The 18,541-nt window shown below is 33.2% G+C and overlaps 1 protein-coding gene across 1 annotated transcript in view; it reads right to left on the reverse strand.

The window, feature by feature from the left end:
* The window catches only part of USH2A (usherin), a 681,041-nt gene that overhangs the window by 590,747 nt on the left and 71,753 nt on the right, over positions 1–18,541 (reverse strand). The gene's annotated exons all lie outside the window — the stretch shown is intronic.

Raw genomic sequence — 18,541 nt, forward strand, 5'->3', positions numbered from 1 at the left:
ACTTAGAGCATTTGCCAAAGTTATCTATGAGCGGTGAAGTTATAGGTGACTTCTACTTTTTATAAGTTTATTTTTCCACAGAATGCATTTATTACTAATGCATTAAAAATGGAGGGAAAATAAAATGCAACTGCATGGATAGTTACAAGAAAATTATACATAATTTGCATGTAACACTTCACAAAGGAAAGCTAAGAAGATTAAAATGTTCCAGTTTTAAATTATACACAGATCAGCAAGATACTACAGAGAAAATGATTATCTTTTCAAGTACAATGTAGGCTGAGTTTATGAATTACCAGCAAACAGTATGAATTTTTTACAGTTTTAATGTTTCCAAACAACATGATTAATAAGGATTTTGAGAGATGACAGTTGAAATTTCTATAGTAAAATTTGATTAAAAAGATACAGAACTAAATGACACACTGACACACTGGCCTTTGATCTTAAGGAAAAATGCTGTGTTACTATCATTTTATGTGGTTTACAAAGACAGATAAAAGACAAGCAATATGGTGTAGTCTATTCTTTGATTATAAAATTTCATGAAACTTAAATTCTTGGTTTCATATTAGTATTTCTTCACAATTCCTTCCAGATAACCCAGAGAACCATGACATAGTAGAGTAATGTTTGAGTAAATTATGAGCATTTTGAGTAAATTTTTGAAATCTCCCCATTTTTTTCTATCTTTCTTATCAATGACTTTTAAAGTTTTATTTAAAACTTAGGAATATTTGTGCATATTTTATGCAGTTTCTGAACGAGATGGTTTTCTACTTAATGTTTTCCCAATCTCTAGTTGATCATTTGTCACTTTCAATTATGTATTTCTTCCAAAACAACTGGATTTCCCCTGATATGTACCTGGATGCTCAGATTATAAGATTAGACAATATGTATATCAGGGTTGAGGACCTTTATTACTGATTGATTTAATTGCTTTCATTTTGATAGCATCTTAGGGGCTACTAATCAACTCCACGAAGTTGCAGCCAAACACTTAGACGTATTCAGGTGGGATAGTCATAGAACAATCAATGAATCTAGAAGACACGAATGAAAATCTATTTCATTACATTGTATTGCAATCATACCCAATGGTATTTCTGTCTTTTGGATCATTAAACTAGAATAGTATTCTTCTGTTACCATTATACACTAACAAAGACAATATTCCAAAAACTAATTCACAGGTCCAAAAGCATTTGTACCAACTCACACTCATCACTCTCACTTTTGATCCCTTATTTGTGAATAACTTCAACTTTACAGAGAAAATATGAACTTCATATTTACTCAGTCACTTACCCAACAGTCCTTAATGACCACTATGTGTCTTTGAAGGAAGAAAGGAGAAAATGTCTTCCTATCCAAAGATACATCAAATCCCCGAGAGGGTGGGGGGTGCAGGGTTTAGGGGCATGGATAATCTTCCTGAAAGTTACAGAACTGCTCAACAGACTTAACAGACTCAGTGAACTTTGAAAACTCAAGCTCAGAAAAATGGCCATGAATCATCAAAAAAACCAACTTGTCTTCAACATTCATATACTTAAGAAAACAGAAAAGAAAAAAAAATACCTGCTTTTGAATTATTTCAGAAAACATATTGAATGGTTTCTTAAATGTTCATTTTTAAAAGTCACATCTGGAGGGGTGCCTGACTGGCTCACTCAGAATCATGCAATTCTTTATCTCAGGGTTATGAGTTCAGTCCCATGGTGGGTGTAGAGATTAGTTAAATAAATAAAAGACTTCAAAAAAATTTTAATTAAAAATAAAACGTCATATCTGGAAAATCTATAAGAAGTAGTTAATTTCCCAGTAATGGTAAATAATGAAATAATAATTTATTTTTCCTTAAGTCCAGTACATAACATACACAGTAAAATTTCAGGGACGCAAAAGACAACTATGAGCACTGCCTGATTTTATTAAACATTTAGAGAAAATAACATATAGTCTATACTTTTTAAATCACTGCAATTATCATGGGCTATTTTAATAGTCCATTTACTTACCCATTATCCTTATTTGACTCAAAGCTTCTTCAATCAGAAACCAGATTTTATTGATGAAATCAACCACAGCATAATGCTAAATGTTATAATTGCTCAATAAACATTTATTGAGTAAGGGAATGAAGAAATGAATGTATAAAGGAGTGAATAGATGAATGGATGATGCAACAAGAGCTCATTTCTATTAGTGAATTCGTTTTCTTCATTCCTGGTTCTAGCAAAAAAAACAAAATGAAAGAAAATTCTTTCCTTTGCTACCCTCATTAGTAAAATACACACAGACGTCTTTATCTAGGCAATGTTTCCCATGCAGTAAGAAAAGCTAATATGTTATGGTGTCAGTCTTAAGTGATTCACATTAACCAGTTGATAAATCTTTCTGATAACCTATGAAGTAAGCATTGCTATTACCTCCATTTTACAGATAGGAAAACTGAGGAATAGGAAAAAAAAAACAATAATGTTCTAAAGTCACCTACTGGAATGATGATTAGTATAAACTAGAATGTGAAAATTCATAAGGACAACAATGCTTGTTGCATTTTATTCATTTCAATATTGCTAGTGCCTAGACCCTCATACATAGTAGGTACTCAATTTACATATATATATGAAAAATATATATTATATATAAATATATACATATATATGTGTATATATGCATATATAACATTCTCTTTGTTCTTAGAACCCTCACTCCTAACCACCATGTTATGCTGGTTGCAGGGATAGAAAATTATCTCAGGGAGAGAGGTGTTGAGTGAATCCTACTAAAGCTATTCACACTTACCTCCTGCTCAGAGCCTAAACTAGATGACAGAATCCTCGAAACCCAAGGTTGGAGACACTCCCTCCCCATCCCCCACAGCTGGAAAATTCAGAGGAATGTATGTAGCCCCTCCCTGTGTGGGAAGGGGAGGAAGGCAATCTGTTCCAAAGTGAAAAATTATAAAATGCTCACTTTTTAGAAGTCAGTATGGTACTACTTACTGAGCTAAAAGAGGTAATTTGTTCAACTATTCCCAAATGGTGCAAATGAATTAGAGATCTTCTGAAAGTCTGTAAATTGCTCCTTTCTCATCAGATCAGTATGTTGGAAATTTTAAGAGCCTAAATCTCTAATAATAATAATTGTCCTCTGACTCTATTCACAGCTTCCTCTTTCCGTTGGACGTAGCAGTTCAATTGTAATTCAAATGATGTAGTTTCAGGATAATTTCTTTTGTCTACTAGATATAGTAATCATCTTTATAAACATAAAAACTTCAGTGTACTCTTACAACTACATTTTCCTATAAAAGTTTCCCTATGCAGCTCTAGTGCTCCAATCACAAAGGTATGATTAGACAGACTTGCTAATTTCTTATCAGTGATAGACTGGGCAGAGTGTGGGAGGGTGGCAAAAACAGATGAAATTTCCAACTGCATAGACAATCTAGACAGAAAGTAACTCAGTACTTTGCACATGATAGGGGATAAATATATTTAAAGAATGCATGAATGAATGATCCCATCAATTGTTCATGTTTATGACATGTTACAGGACTGTATCTTAATGTTTCTAGTATTTATTTGTGAAGAGTAACATTAAAGGTATAAAGATAAATGCAATATTTTCCAGCAGATTTTTACCTATAAGATTATTATGCAATCTCAATTAACAAACTCCAAGCAATTATTATGCCTTGCCATTGAGAAGACAGAAATCTTCATGTATTTATCCTTCAACTATTTTCTCAGTAATTATCTTTCCCTTGGTTAGAAATTCTCATATAATTAAAGTGCCCACAGAAAATATGTACTTAGCTGCTCTCTAGGTGCTGAAATGAATAGCATGAATTAAATACTAATACTGTTGGACAATACTGATCAGACACTGTGGTAATGCCGTGATCATTAGCACTTAACATACAGAGCCTGACAATTCAACCATTAATACATGTTGGCTACTTTTAGAAAGTTTCTAATTTATGCAATGCCTTGTCTGTGCCTCTGAATGCAAAGTCCAGTGGAGGATTAAAACATCATCCAATAAAACAAATCTTATAACATGGGAAACAAAATCAACATTTGTGAAAATAGAAAGTGTAGGGGTTGCCTGGGTGGCTCATTCAGTTAAGCATCTGTCTTCAGCTCAGGTCATGATCTTGGCTTCTCCCTCCCCCACCCTTCTGTGATCTCCACACCCCGCCCCCTGCCCCGCTCTTAAATAAATAAATAAATATATCAAATCTTTAAAAAAAAAAATTGTAAGCAGAATCATTTGGACAACTGTTTCAGTTCTACACGTGGTCTATATAGAAATATAACTGATGGCGGCCTGGAAGACAAAGTCGTTTAGGTGTCTGATTCTTGGTTTCAGCTCAGGTCATGATCTCAAAGCTGTGAGATCACCCCAGATGAGACTCTATTCTGAGTGCAGAGTCCTCCCTCTCCAACCATCTTTGCCTTTCTCCCTGTTTGTGCTCCCCCCCCCCTTGCTCTCACTCTACAATAAATAAAATCTTTAAAAATACATATAACTGACGGCCAATAAACTTGTAAGGAGGGAACTTCTGACTGTGAAAGCAGACCATCTAACAATACGTAGCTGTTGAATGAGACAGATCTACTTGCATGACAAGCATGAAAGGAGTCTTATTAATTCTGAATACTGGTCATTGTTTAATGTGTGATTCTCCCTTGGTCTGCCTGCCTTTCTTTATTGTCCCTTTCTCTTTAATTGTAGGACTTGTCAGGGCACTAAATAGAAAAGACACACATGAGATACTTTTCTCCCAAGAGTCCAGGAGGAGAACCTTATGTTTTTTCCAGTTTGTAGGTAGTGGCCGAGCCAAGGCAATATCACTGTAAGGAAACCGTAATGAATTACCCCTACCGATATGCCAAAAAATGTGTCCTGGAGTAGAGAACACATTTGTATAGGGGGACCTGCACTATTTTATAAAGGATGCCAATGAAAAGAAAATGGAGTCATCATATTAAGATGTTCTTTACATGTACTTCGTCAAAATACGGATTCATGTTTGAAGAAATAAAATACACTATTTTTTAAAGATTTTATTTATTGATCTTAGAAAGAGAAAGACAGCAGATGTGCAAGCAGGGAGGGAGAAAAGGGGAAGATGAGGGAGAAGAATCTAAAGCAGACTCCTCACTCAACAGGGAGCCCAGGGCGGACCCCAATCTCAGGACCCGGAGGTCACGACCTGAAAGAAACCAAGAGTCAAGATGCTTAACCAACTGGCCTACCCAGGCACTCCACCATTATGTCTTTCAGTTTTTAGGGTTTCTCTACACTCAGGGAGTGGATACAAAAATGCATCTGAGTTACTATTTGGATAGAAAACCATTTTATATTGGAAATTTTATCTAATATTATTTTTGAATACCAGATTAGTAAATTTTAAAAATCCTTTCATTAGTATAGCTACATTAAAATTTTTCTTTTAAGATTTAAAATGTCGATGATGTTTATATTACCTATTAATTATGAATTGTTGGTCTGAATAATTTGTTTGCACTAAAGTCATCTCCATTCATTATAGTAATTAGTGTCTGCCAGGAAATCTTTTCTGACTTTCATAAATGAAAGTCCTTCAATATTTTCAAATACTTGCATCTGTAATCAAGATGTTATGGCTGTACCGTAGCATAATGTTCTACACATGGAAGGCATTTCATAAATATTTGTTGAATGAAGCTAGTAAATGATCAATCTTCACATTAGAACTATAAAAGTACACAGTAATCATGAATTTTGAAATAGTCATTCCATGCCAAAGAGAGTCACCTCCACTTTGATTTTTAGCAGTAGCAAGAATACTTAGCATAGACAATATGTTCCTGATAGATTAATAAATCATACTATAGTATTTTAGGAAAATTATGTTAAAATATTTAGGACTGTAAAATTTATAAATAATAAAAAAGCAAACAACTGTGTTCTTCTATTCACCACCTGACTTAAAAAACAAAACACCACAATATTCATTCCACTCCACCAGTAACACCTGAATGTAGTAATAAGCATTCACATGCTTTTCTTCATATTTACCCTTTATATTTATGTATGTATTACTTAGTAACAGTTTTGTTTTGTGTGTTTTTAAATTTTACATAATGATATACTGTATATATTATTCTACAAGCTTTTTGTATTCAATTGTTTAAGAGTCTAGTCGTGTTGCTGTAATAGCTATATGCATTCAGCCCCACTGCTATACGGATCCCTTTAAATATTTGCAAATTGTTTTCCCATAGTGATGGCACCTTCCCATCAGTGGTAGATGCGTTGTCAGTAATCTACATTCTTGTCAGCAACCGAAATTTTCAGATATTTTTTGAATCTTTACCAACCTCATGAGAATAAAATGTTATCTCATGGTTATGATTACTTTACTGATAAACAGTAAAATTGAAGATGTTTTCATATGTATATTGATTTTTTGAGCTGTCATTTCTAGCATCTTCCGCAAATTAGCTGGTTCAATTTTCTTGGTCTGCTTTTCAGTTAGTCTGATTTAAAAGGTCCCTTTGTTATATGTGTTGTGTGGCATTGTATTGCTAATATAATATGCTAATCTGTAACTTTTCTTTTTTTTTTTTAAATGGTAGCTTTTGATGAAGTTTCTAATTACAATGTAGCCACATTTATTAGTTTCTTCTCTTATAGTTATGCTTCTTGTATTCACGAGTTGTAAAGACATTCTATATTTTCTGTGGAGAATGATTTTTAAATTAAATTAAATTTCCCATATGTTATTTTGGCATATTATTTTCACATTTCTCTCCTATATCTATCTGCCTTATTGAATTCTCCTTAGTATTTAATAATTTGTGGATTTTTTTCTGCATTTTCTGGCCAACTTATCTTCAGACATTGACAGTTCAGTTCTTTCTAATTTTTAAGAGTTTATTTCTTTTTCTTATCATATTGAGCTGGCTAGATCTTCCAATAAAATGCAGAATAATAGACATCTTTGTCTTATTCCTGATTTTGAAGGGAATGCTTCAATGGATTTACCATTATGTACACTGTTAATACTAGAAAACTACAAATGGTCTTTATCAGGTTAAGAGGCTCTTCTTCAACTGAGAGTGTCCTAAAAACACTTGTCTAGATGGTTGTTAAGTTTCATTTTTTTTAATATTATGAAATGTTTTGATGTTTTTTTATTTTATTTTTTAGTGTTCCAAGATTCATTGTTTATGTACCACACCCTGTGCTCCATACAATATGTGTCCTCCTTAATTAGATGGGTGTTAAGTTTTATCAACTGCTTTTTTCCAATTCTGTTGAAATGATCATGTTTCTCCTTTCTTGAGTTAATGAGGTGAATTATATTGATAATTCTATTAATATTAAATTTTACTTGCATTCCTAAGAGAAACCCAATTTGGCTACTATATATTATTGTTTTTATGAAAAGCTAGATTTGGTTCATCATTTTAAAATCTTTGGCTTTGTTTACATGGGAGAATGATCTTAAATTTTCTTTTTTGTACACTCCTTGTTTGATTTGGCATCCTGGCCTCCACAATTCATTCTACTGACACAGTTCAAAACAAAGCACTATGCCTTCAGATAAAACCCCAACACACTATATATTTAACTTGCTTATTTTACTTCTTTGGCCTCCCCTACCCCCCAACAACAACTCCTAGGAGAATGTGAACTCTTTAAGAAGAGGAATAATTGTGTTTTGCCCAGAGATGTAAACCTACTGCTCAGCAAATGAGTACTCAATAAAATGTTGTTGGATTAATAAAAGGCTTGTAAGTTTAGTTGGGATTTTTCCCATCTATTTTTTACTTTTCTTGACTCATTTGGATAATAGTGAAATGACTATATATATTAATTTACTTAGAACTATTTACTTATTGCATACAATGTGTCATGACTATAAATTCTATATAATTTTTTGAGACTACTATTATTGATTAGTATATGATCAATGTTCATAAATTTTCCATGTGATCTTGACATGAATGTGCATTTTTTCATTGTTGGATACAGGAATCTATTACATAAGGCTTCAAAGTACTTCAATTCTCAATTATTAAGGATTTTAATTTTTTAACTGCCTGTTTGATTAATTACCAAATGGGATATATGAAAGTCTCCTACATTGATGTTGGATTTGTCAATTTCTCCTTCTAGTTCTGTCAAATTTTGCTATATACTTTTGAATTTATGTATTATCAAATGTATATAATTTTTCAAATGTATCAAATGTATGTAATTATCAAATGTATGTAATTTTTACATTATATAATTTACCATTATACAATAAAACACCTTATCTCTAACAAATTTTTTGCTTAAAATCTATTTTATCTAATACTGTATAGCTTAAACAGCTTTTAAATTTTTAAGCTTCATGTGTGCTTGTGTTTTAGGTATATGTCTCACCACCTCAACATCAGGGCCATGTTGAACCCTATTGGAACCTGAGGCCAAATAAAATTATGTACCCCTATATCCATTTATAAAATATCCTCCTGTATTGTGGAGAAAGTTAATAAACACTATATAATCAAAAAGTATAGCTATATATAACTCATCATCTTGACCAATCTGTTTCCAAACCACGGCCAACCTTCATATGAGGCAGACACAAGAGAGCCTTATAGAACTGCTAGGCAGGAGTTGTGGCTGACTGGAAACTGTTCTCATTGCTAAGTAACAAAGAATTATAAAACAACAATTTACTTTTATTTAAATGTTTACACATTTTTCCTCCTAGATTTTAGTATTATTTTGTCTTTTTTAAGTATTATATTAAGATAATCTTTATCTTGATTAGTAAGTTCTTTGGTGCCTTCTTAAAATTTGTGCCTAAGGTACTGTCTCACATTAATGCAGACTTTGCTCAGACAACAGTACATATTATATTTTTGTGGGTATGACAGCACTTAATTTTAATGGACAAGTTTAACACATTTATATTTGTTATGACTGTTGAGATATTTGGGCTTTATATTTTCTTTTTTTCTGTCAGTCTGGTTTATTTGTTTTTTTATTTATTTATGCGTTATGTTAGTCATCATAGAGTATGACTTTCTATTTCCTATATATTTTACACTCTTATTTCCCACTCTTTTTTTTTTGTCTTATTTTAAGAAAGATGTTTCTTCCTTATTTTCCATATTTTAGGGAAGTTACAAACTATATTTCTTCTCTTTTGCTGTGTTATTCTTAAGTAAAAATGTCGCTTAAGATAAAATTTGAAAATATTCCACAGTCTTCAAGAATAACTTAAGGAATTCTGGGGCACCTGGGTGGCTCAGTCAGTTAAGCAACCACCTCCTGATTTCAGCTCAGGTCACTATCTCAGGGTCCTACGATCGAGCCCAACCTCATGCTCTGCATCAGGCTCCATTCCTAGCAGGGAGTCTTCTTAAGGATTTTCTCTCACCCTCTCCGTCTGCTTCTACCCTTCTCTCCACTTGTACTCTCTCTCTCTCTCTAAAATAGATCAGTAAATCTTAAAAAAAAAAAAGACTAATTCAAAAAAACCTTTGATTTGGTCTATTTAAATGTAACCATTACTGTCTGTCTTAGTGCTACTTTTTCAATAGACTATAATTTTTAAAGCATTTTCAAGTTGAAAGAAAAATTGAGAGACCAATACAGAGTTCCCATATACCTCCTGTCCCTACCTATTCACAGAACACCCAACTTTCAATATCTGGCATCAGAGTAGAATATTGTTATAAACTGATAAACCTAAATTAACACATTATTATTAACCAAAGTGACAGTTTACATTAGGGTTTATGATATGTATGTGGGTCTATTTCTATTCCATTCCACTAATCTATTTGTTTATTTTTGCCAAGACCATATTATTTTAATTACTGTAACTTTTATCTTGAGGTCAGGTAATGTCAGGAGTCCGACTTTGTTTTTATCTTTCAATATTGTCTTGGCTATTTTGTGTCTTGTATCCCTCACACAAACTTAAGAAATAGCCCATCTGTAAAGTCACGGGAAACGAAAGCAAAAATTAACTATTAGAACTTCATCAAAATAAAAAGCCTTCTGCACAACAAGGGAAACAGTCAACAAAACTAAAAGGTAACCCACAGAATGGGAGAAGATATTTGCAAATGACACTATAGATAAAGAGCTCATATCCAAGATCTATACAGAACATCTCAAACTCCATACCAAGAAAAACAAATAATCCAGTCAAGAAATGGGCAGAAGACATAACAAACACTTCTCCAAAGAAGACATACAAATGGCTAACAGATACATGAAAAAATGTTCCATGTCACTAGCCATCAGGGAAATACAAATCAAAACCACAATGAGATCCCACCCTATACCAGTTAGAATGGAAAAAAAAAATTAATAAGATGGGGAAAAACAAAGGTTGGCAAGGATGTGGAGAAAGGGGAATCCTCTTATACTGTTGGTGAGAATGCAAGCTGGTACAGCCACTCTGGAAAACAGTGATAAGGAGGTTCCTTAAGACATTAAAAATAGAGCTACCCTACAACCCAGCAATTTCACTACTGTGTATTTATTCCAAAGATACAGATGTAGTGAAAAGAAGGACCACATGCACCCCAATGTTCATAGCAGCAATGTCCACAAGAGCCAAACTGAGGAAGGAGCTGAGATGTCCTTCAACCAATTAATGTAAAAAGAAGATGTGGTCCATTTATACCATGGAATATTATGCGGCCATCAGAAAGACGAATTCCTACCATTTTCATCACCATGGATGGAACTGGAGGGAATTATGCTAAGTGAAATAAGTCAGGCAGAAAAAGACAATTGCCTTATGGTTTCACTCATATGTGGAACATAAGGAATAGTGCAGAGGACCATTGGGGCAGGAAGGGAAAACTGAATGGGAAGAAATAAGAGAGGGAGACAAACCATGAGAGACTCTGGACTTCAGGAAACAAACTGAGGGTTACAGAAGGGAGGGGGTGGGGAGATGGGGTTGTAGCCAGGTGATAGGTTTTAAGGAGGGCACGTGACTCGATGAGCACTGGGTGTTACATGCAACTAATAAATCATTGAACACTTCATCAAAAACTAATGATGTACTATATGTCAGATAATTGAACTTAATTTTAAAAAAAGAAATAATGTGTTGATATCCACAAAATAACTTTTTTTTTAAGATTTTATTTATTTTGACAGACGGAAATCACAGGTAGGCAGAGAGGCAGGCAGAGAGAGAGGAAAGGAAGCAGGCTCCCTGCTGAGCAGATAGCCCAATGCGGGGCTTAATCCCAGGACCCCGGGATCATGACCTGAGCCGAAGGCAGAAGCTTTAACCCACTGAGCCACCCAGGTGCCCCATCCACAAAATAACTTTTTGAATTTGATCAGGATTACACTGAAGCTATAGATAAAGGCGGGAAGACCAGACATCTTGACAATATTGAGTCTTCCTGTCTATGAACATGGAATAACTAGTACAAAGATTAAAAATAATAATATCCCCATGTGCCAGATAGGAAATGGAATTTGGGGCCTTGACTCACTAAATGTACATCTAATAGAGATTCTATGATATGAACTATCTGAAGCCTAGTTACATAAAAAATTAATTCATTAGGATTTACAAGATTAGAGTATAAAGTGAAATTCATTTAGAGTAACATCTTTCTGTGAGCAAACAAAAAACATTACTGGGAAAGCTTGATGTATAATGAAAATATGACTTAAGTTAGTCATGATGACTCATACTTTTGGACTTTAGTGTTCTAAAGGAACACACTTTCTAAAATAACAGGAAATATTCATTTACATAATAAGCATTGTAGAGTGTGATGTTGGCACCATTCAAATTATTGAATGGTAGGAAGGCCTTTTATATAAAATGTTTTAAGCTGGATCTGCTATTTATAATACTAACAAAAATGCATACTGATAGCTTGATTGTAGTTAATTCATAAAAGCCATGATTAATGCTATAAAAGGGTCACAAATCAGAGCCAAAGAATAAGAGAAGTATTCATGGTTACTAATAAATTGCTCTGTGAACACTTGGCCACCCTTGCAGGTAATGATGTCACAAAATGATGAAAGAATAGTTAAGTAGCCAACAAAGTACCAATGCTTGGCGGAGGCACTGATGATTGCATCACTCTTAGCCAAGAGTCCCTGAAAGATGAACATAACTATTTAAAGAAAATGAAAAATCATAAAGATGCAAGTTTCAACTGATAACACACTCCTCAAAGCTAAATTCTAACAACATTTGAATTCTTAGCCCAGGTAAAGAGAAGAGGAGGAGTAATGGGTATACTCTAAGTAACCATGTTAGATGACATAAATTTTACATACCTAAGGTTCCAATCCCTAAGTTGCATTCTGTATCTAAGACCTGAAGCATACTTTTTTATAGTTATAATGGAATTCTTGAGCAGGTAAACCAGAGATACACTATTGAAATAAAGCTAATAGCATAAGTAGTTAGGAAATGATCTTTTTAAAAAAAGTGAGGAGACTAGCAGTGGGGTAGGGGGGCATTTTAGAAATTTATGTACCAAAAGAATGCATGTTGAATAACTCCATGATATGAAATTTTAGAACATGCAAAGCCAATCTATAGTGACAGAAGGAAGAATGGTGGTTTCCCAGGATTGAAGGTTGGGGGGGGAGACACTGACTGCAGAGGAGAATGAGAGAATATTTGGAGAGACAAAAATATTCTGATCTTGAATATGGAGGTGATCACACAAGAGTATACATTTGTTAATACTCATCAAACTATATCTTTTTAAATGGGTACATTTTATCATACGCAAATCATTTCAGGATAGTTGCTTAAAGAGAACAATCACTAGTTTTGCCAGATGTTATCATGGTTCAAATTGAATAAAAGGTACAAGAAATCTCTGTATTGTGTCACACAACTGTATATGAATTTCAATTATCTCAAAATTTTAAAAAATTCACTTAAAATTTAAAATACATACTTCACAGCAGTGACTCTTGATCTCACAAAACAAACTGAGGGTTGCTGGGGGGAGGGGGTTTGGGAGAAGGGGGTGGGATTATGGACATTGGGGAGGGTATGTGCTTTGGTGAGTGCTGTGAAGTGTGTAAACCTGGTGATTCACAGACCTGTACCCCTGGGGATAAAAATATATGTTTATAAAAAATAAAAAATTATATAAAAAAAATACATGTGTAAGTAAGAGTGATTATTTGTTATCCAAAAATTAACCATTGAAAGAGAATATGTGTTTCTTATTAAATGACTCACAAAGAGTTAAATGGCCTGTAATCCTGAATTTTCCTTTGAAACATTCAATTCTGCTTGAAAGTTACTGAATAGTATAATCTTTTGGGATTTGTTTTGCTCTAGATTAATCCTAAAATGGAACTAGTAAACTATTCACTGTTTCAGTCATTTCTACAGGAGAAATGTCACAAATACTCTAAAATTATTCCCTATTAATGAAATATGCAATTATCACTTATGGTATGTAACATACATTAAACTCAAATCCTTACAACTGCCAATACAACCACCAAAATACGTCAGAGTTCCATACAGTAGTGCTGAGGAGAATCACTGAGCCTCTCCAAGGTAGATGTTTCAGGTTTCACAAAATACAATGAAATATTTAAGAATAAAGTCAGTTGGCTTGAAGTTTAACTCAAGATCAGAGATGTCTTCAGTAATAGTTTTTCTTAAGAGTTTGTTTTGTTTGTTTTTAACTTTGTGAGTGGACAAAGGAAATGGGATATACCAATGGAGTTATGAATTAGTCAATCTTGCTATTCCCAGAATAATTAATCATGTATTCTCACTACTAGTGAAAGTCTTAATTTATTAAGAGGATGAGGTATTAACATAAGTGAGGTCACCCAAATATAAGGCCACAGACGATAGTGAATATGGTAGCAAACCAAAGAATGATACTGCTCCAAAGAGGGTAATTGTTACCTTGAGTTAGGCTGTCATGGGGAAACAAAAGCATAGTGTTGGATTATTTTCTGATTAATAGAAGCCAGAAATGCAGCAGAGGAGGAGGAACAGGAGGAGGAGGAAAAGGGAAAATTCTTTCCAGAAATTAAGTAACAAATTATTTAAACATCATTCCCACCTGTGGACCACCAATTGTGACATCAACTTTATAAACAACTAAATGCTTTATATAGAAAATTCCCTGGAATGGTTACATGTCAGAACTTGCTTCTGAATCTGCCATTCTACTCCTTTCTCCAACTTCATTCATTTTCACTTCCTCTAAAAACACTTTCTTATAGGACTGCCAATTGCTAAGAACTGGCATATTCTCAAGGCTTACGTTTTCATCTGTTTGCCAAATGGCTGTAATATAATTCACAGAAGCCCTGTTTATTGAGTAATATTATTAATGGTTAGCATAATACTGTAAAATTGAAGACATTCTTTTTTGGATTATGTCCAGATCTTTAAAAAGAACACTGATTCCAATAGGAAATGGATGGCTTATACTAAAACTTATTATTTTAAAAAGTAGAACAATGTGAAAAGCATTTGAATAAATATATTTTGAAATTATTATAAGATACCTTTTTCAGATATGTAAGTCCCACATGTATTAAAATACTTTGAATGATAACAATAAGAGAATGGCATATTTTGAATGCCTTATAAAATCATTTCTCATTTTCAACACATTATTGAAAATATCATAGCACTGAGAAATCATTCAACAGTCTATTGAATTTGTCCCTTCAGCTACATTTGCCAAACTTTGGTAAGTGAATGATATATGTTGCTTTTTTATTTATGGCTAAATTCACAGATTATCAAAATATGTCAAGGAAAAAAATAACAAAAAAAGTCAACTTTTTACCTTTGTTTCTAAAAGACACGTAATATCTAAATAAGAAGCATTAAAATGTATTCTCAACCTAAATTATAGTTAATTATTTCGCTAGTTCATAATCCAACAGTCACCACCTGAGACCAAGTCTGAAAATCCCAACTTGAATTCTGAAACCAATCATGAGCCTTGATTCATTTAATGGCTCTATTTTTAAGGGGAAGCATGAAATCATCCAAGAATCATAAAATATCAATCACTCAACTGTGAGCAATTAAAGAGAGAGAAAGGGGGGAAAATGGGATGGGCTAGCAAAAGGAAAAGGAAGATGGGGGTAGGGGTTGAAGGGATGAGAATTAACTAGTCTAAACAAAGCAGGAGAAGCTCAGGAAACAACATATCATTGGAAAGCATTTCCCATTCTTTAATTTGCATATATTACATAAATTCAGGTCAAGGTACCTCACTAAATTCATCCCTGAGTGTGTTTTAACTGAGCTCTTGGTGAGTTTGGGGAGGAGGGGTGAGGTTAATAAAATATATTACTGATTGCAAGGAAAGGGAAATGTCTATTTTAAAGAATCAAAAGGAGAAGATGTTAGGAAAAATAAATAAAATGTCACTTTAACTGTAAAATCAAGAACAAATCAAACTGGCAAAAACTTAAATACACAATTATGGCTGAATAAAGTGTGAATCAATCAAGTTCATCCAATTAATTTCCTTTCTGGGACAATATGATAAGCCATACAATCAAACACACTAAAATCAATGCTTTTTAAAAAGATTTTTTTTCTCATGATACTCTAATCAAACCAAATTCAAAGCCTCTAGATGTTAGAAATCCAAAAATATGTAAAAGATTCCTTCTTTCAAAGCAATTATCAACCAGTGGTGAAGACTAAACGTATAAATTAAAAGATCAACAATATAAAGCAATGATCTGGAGAGTAAGTTCAAAGGAACATCTGAATTAGAACATGAAAGTTTTGGCTTAAGCACATAGAAAGAAAGAAAGCTGTAACCAAATCAAAGACTGAGTTGAAAGTGAGGGCCAAGACTACATCCTAAATGTGCTAGAGGAAGTCTGAATTGCAGATAATATTCTTGCTACCAAATGCACTAATGTTGTCACTGGAAACAAATTAGATCAGATTAAGAATCTCAGAAGATAGAAATAGAGTTTCTAAAATCTTGACAGACGGTTTTTAAAAAACAAGATGTTCCATGAGATCTTAAAACAAATGACAGAGAAAAGCGAAGTGACTAATTAAACACACATATGAGGCGAGGTTTAGGAGACAAGTAGGAATCTCTGACAGTGCTACATTGTGAGGTTAATAAAAGAAATCCCTGATTGCAAGGAAGGAGAAATAAGCAACTTAAAGAATCAAAAGAAGAAGACACCAGAAAAAATATAATAAATGTTACTTTAAATTTAAAATCAAGAACCAATCAAGTTGGGAAAAAATTAAACACACAATTATGGCTGAATAAGAATGAATCAATCAAGTTCATCCCATTAATTAGTCCTTACACTATAAAGAATTTTAAATATGTATATGAAAAAATATGTCAATAATTTTTTTCATGGCTCTGATATATTTCTTTGTTTCTATTTGTATTTGTTTTGCTTATGAAGTACCTAGCTTTAGGTTTAGAAATTTTAATCCTTATTTTAATAGATTTATAATTACTTTTATAGTTAAGTCTTTAAGTCACCTGGACTTCTATACATATGATGAAGTAGGGCTTTAACTTTTTTACCAGCAAATTGATATCAATTGCCTTAAATATCACTTACCAAAGACTCCATACTATTTATTTTTTATCATTGGTATGATTGTTACTGCTGCTATACTTGCTTTCACATCAGCTGTTACTGATGTTGATGCTGGCTATTTCTATTAATGAATATCTCTCAATTTCTTTTCCATTTACTTCTTTTTCTTAAAGATTTAACTAAGTCTCTACTTCACCCACAAAACTTCCCCTATCATTAGACAAACAAAAGTAACATACCTTCTGAATCATTTTACTAGATTTTCAAATAGATAAAGTTACTGATATCAGTAATGAATTCAACTTAATTGCTGCAAATTCTGCATCAAAAGACTCTTCTGCTGCATAGACACTTTGTATAAATACCTTTTAGATGCAGGATTCAGACCCTTATTTTTAGTGCCATTCTATCCAGACACCTTAAAAATTGTTTAATAAAACACAAAAACACTAATAAAACAAAGAAAAGTAAAAGTAAAGTCAAACCCCAAGGTTTAATCTTAGTTTTTACTTTTCTGATAGAGTTTATTTTTAAAAATGACATTTTCATCTTTTTTAAAAAATTTTTTAATAAGAACAACACTTTATTTTATTTTATTTTTTAAAAGATTTTATTAATTATTTGACAGACAGAGATCACAAGCAGGCAGAGAGGCAGGCAGAGAGAGGAGGAAGGGAAGCAGGCTTCCCGCTGAGCAGAAAGCCCGATGCGGAGCTCAATCCCAGGACCCTGGGATCATGACCTTAGCCGAAGGCAGAGGCTTTAACCCACTGAGCCACCCAGGCACCCCGACATTTTCATCCTTTTGATGGCTTTTTTTTCCTACCAAAAATTTCCTAAAATAATTGATATTTTGGGCTCATATCAATTTATTTTTATTCAAACCCAGAAGGTAGACCAAAATTAAGTTTAAAAATTTATACTTATGGTGCGTGGTGTAAGAGAATGGTCGAGTTTCATTCTTCTGTTTATAGCTGTCCAATTTTCCTAGCACCATTTATTGAAGAGACTGTTTCTTCTCCATTGGATATTTTTTCCTGCTTTGTCAAAAATTAGTTGACCATAGATATGAGGGTCCATAATCTGGACTCTATTTTGTTCCACTGATCTATGTGTTTGTTTTTGTGCTAGTACCATGCTGTCTTGGTGATCACAGCTCTGTAATATGGCTTAAAATCAGGCAACATTATGACCTCAGCTTTGTCCTTCTTTTTCAACATTTCCTTGGTGATTTGGGGTCTTTGCTCATTCCATACAAATTTTAGCGTCATTTATTCCAGCTCTTTGAAAAATGCCATTGCTATTTTGATTGGGATGGCATTGAAAGTATAGATTGCTCTGGACAGCATAAACATTTTAACATTAATTCTTCTGATTCATGAGCATAGAATGTTTTTCCATCTTTTTGTGTCTTCTTTAATTTCTTTCATAAGTGCTCTATGGTTTCTAGAGTATAGATCCTTTACCTCTTTTGTTAGGTTTATTCCTAGGTATCTTATGGCTTTTGTTACTATTGTAAATGGGACAGTTTTCTTAAAGAATGAAATAAAACTGGGCCACTCTCTGACATCATACAGAAAGATAAACTCTAAATAGATGAAAGACCTTGATGTGAGACAGGAATCCATCAAAATCCTAGAGAAGAATATAGGCAGTAACCTCTTCAATATCATTCACAGCAACTTCTTTCAAGACACATCTCCAAAGGTAAGAGAAACAAAAGCAAAAATGAACTTTTGGGACTTCACCAAAATAAAACGCTTCCTCACAGCAAAGGAAACAATCAACAAAACAAAGAGACAATCCATGGAATGTTAGAAGATATTTGCAAATGAAACTACAGATAAAGGGCTGGTATCCAAGACCTATAAAGAACTTCTCAAAGTCAACACCTAAACAATAAATAATCAAGTTGAAAAAATGGGCAGAAGAC

Source organism: Mustela erminea, chromosome 17, assembly GCF_009829155.1.
Source record: "Mustela erminea isolate mMusErm1 chromosome 17, mMusErm1.Pri, whole genome shotgun sequence".
NCBI classification, from domain to species: Eukaryota; Metazoa; Chordata; class Mammalia; order Carnivora; family Mustelidae; genus Mustela; species Mustela erminea.